The sequence below is a fragment of the Salvelinus sp. IW2-2015 genome, linkage group LG22, assembly GCF_002910315.2.
Source record: "Salvelinus sp. IW2-2015 linkage group LG22, ASM291031v2, whole genome shotgun sequence".
In the NCBI taxonomy this organism is placed as follows: Eukaryota; Metazoa; Chordata; class Actinopteri; order Salmoniformes; family Salmonidae; genus Salvelinus; species Salvelinus sp. IW2-2015.
In genome coordinates, this window is record NC_036862.1 from 21,686,866 (window position 1) to 21,688,703 (window position 1,838).

Consider the following 1,838-nt stretch of genomic DNA (forward strand, 5'->3'; position numbering starts at 1 on the left):
GGGAGACGCGACACAGACTGCAGTCGCTTCGGGAAGGCACTGGCCGTAGCTGACATAGACACCTGCTCACACGCGCGGCATCTGAAGAGGCAAAAGAAACACGACCGGAGCGGAACAAAGGACACAGGAACAGCAAACATCAAAACAAGAATCCGACAAGGACAAAGCGGAAAACAGAGGGAGAAAATAGGGACCTCAATCAGAGCGGCAAAATAGGCGACAGTGTGAAAGAGTAAATGAGTCGTTAGGAGAATGAGAAACAGCTGGGAGCAGGAACGGAACGATAGAGAGAGAGAGAGCGGAGAGGGAGAGAGGGAGGAGCGGAGAGAAGAGAGAAGAGAAAGAAAACTGCGCAAACCAAGAACCTTAATAAAGACCAGCAAGAGAAGCACAGACCAAGACATGATAATCAATGGACAACATGACAGTACTACCCCCCCACTCAGCCGAGCGCTCCTGCGCGCACTTCGAGGAGAACCCTGGCTGGAACGAAGGAAATCATCAATCAACGATACGGTCCAGCACGTCCCTAGAGATGGACCCAACCCTCTCCTCAGGACCGGACCCTCCCAATCACTTAATACTTGGTGACACGTCCGCCGAAAACGCATGTCCATGATCTTCTCGTACCTTTGTAAATAGAGCACGCCCTCGACAAGGACGGCCGCGGTGGGAGGGAAGACGAACGGTGGGGGCGCGAAGAAAAAGGCTTGACACAAGGAGACATGGAAGACAGGGTGGCACGCGACGAAGATTGATCTGTCGCGGAAAAAGAAGGCAAAGTCGCCACAGCGACAGGGATTGACACCTGAGAGGACACCGAACGGACCAAATGAAACCGCCGGAGTTCAAACTTGCGGAGAAGCTGTCGTAAGGGGAAGGTTACGAGTGGGGAAAGCCACACTCTCTCGACCGCCGACAATACCCTAGGACTTCTTCATCCTACGATTTATTGGCGGCTCTCCACAGTCTGCGCCCTGTAACGGCCAAAGCTGCAGACCTGGACCCTCCTCCAGGTGCGCTCACAACGCTTGGACAAAAAGCATGAGCGGAGGGAACGCATGCGACTCGGCGAGCTGGGACGAAAAACAGAGGCAGGCTGGTAGCCAAGACTACTCTGAAACGGGGATTAGCCGGAAACGGTCCCACGGGCGTAGCACAAGCTACCGAAGCGAAAGCGGATGTTGCTGAGCGTACTCAGGCCCAGGGGAGCTGTTCTGCCAAGACGGCAGGGTTATTTCGAAAAAACGACAAGGCCTGCGTAAGATGCGGACCAAGTCGACTGATTGGCCCTTTCATGCTTGACCTTAGACCTGGACGGATGAAACCCGGAAAGAGACGAGGAAGCACCAATCAAACGACAGAGACTCCCTCCAAAACTGTGACGAATTCGGACCTCTGGTCTGAACGGCCGTCTAACGGGAGGCCATGGAATTCTGAACACATTCTCAATGATGATTTTGTGCCGTCTCCTTAGGCGGAAGCGAGCTTAGCTGAGGGGAATGAAATGTCCGCCTTAGATAACCTATCGATAACCGTAAGAATCACAGTTCTTCCCCGCCAGACGAAGGCAGACCCGGTAATAAAGTCTTAAGGCGATGTGAGAACAATGGCTCGGAGAAATAGGAAGGGGAAGCGGTCTGAGACGGACCGGGCAGGAGGGAGAGTACCATGACTTAGTCTCTGCGCGCAGTCCGAACAAGCAGCCACGAAACGGCGCGTGTCCCGCTCCTGAGTAGGCCACCAAAACCGCTGGCGAAATAGAAGCAAGCGTACCCCGAACGCCGGCCCTCGGCCAGCTAACTTGGGCAGAGTGAGCCACTGAAAGAACAGCCAGA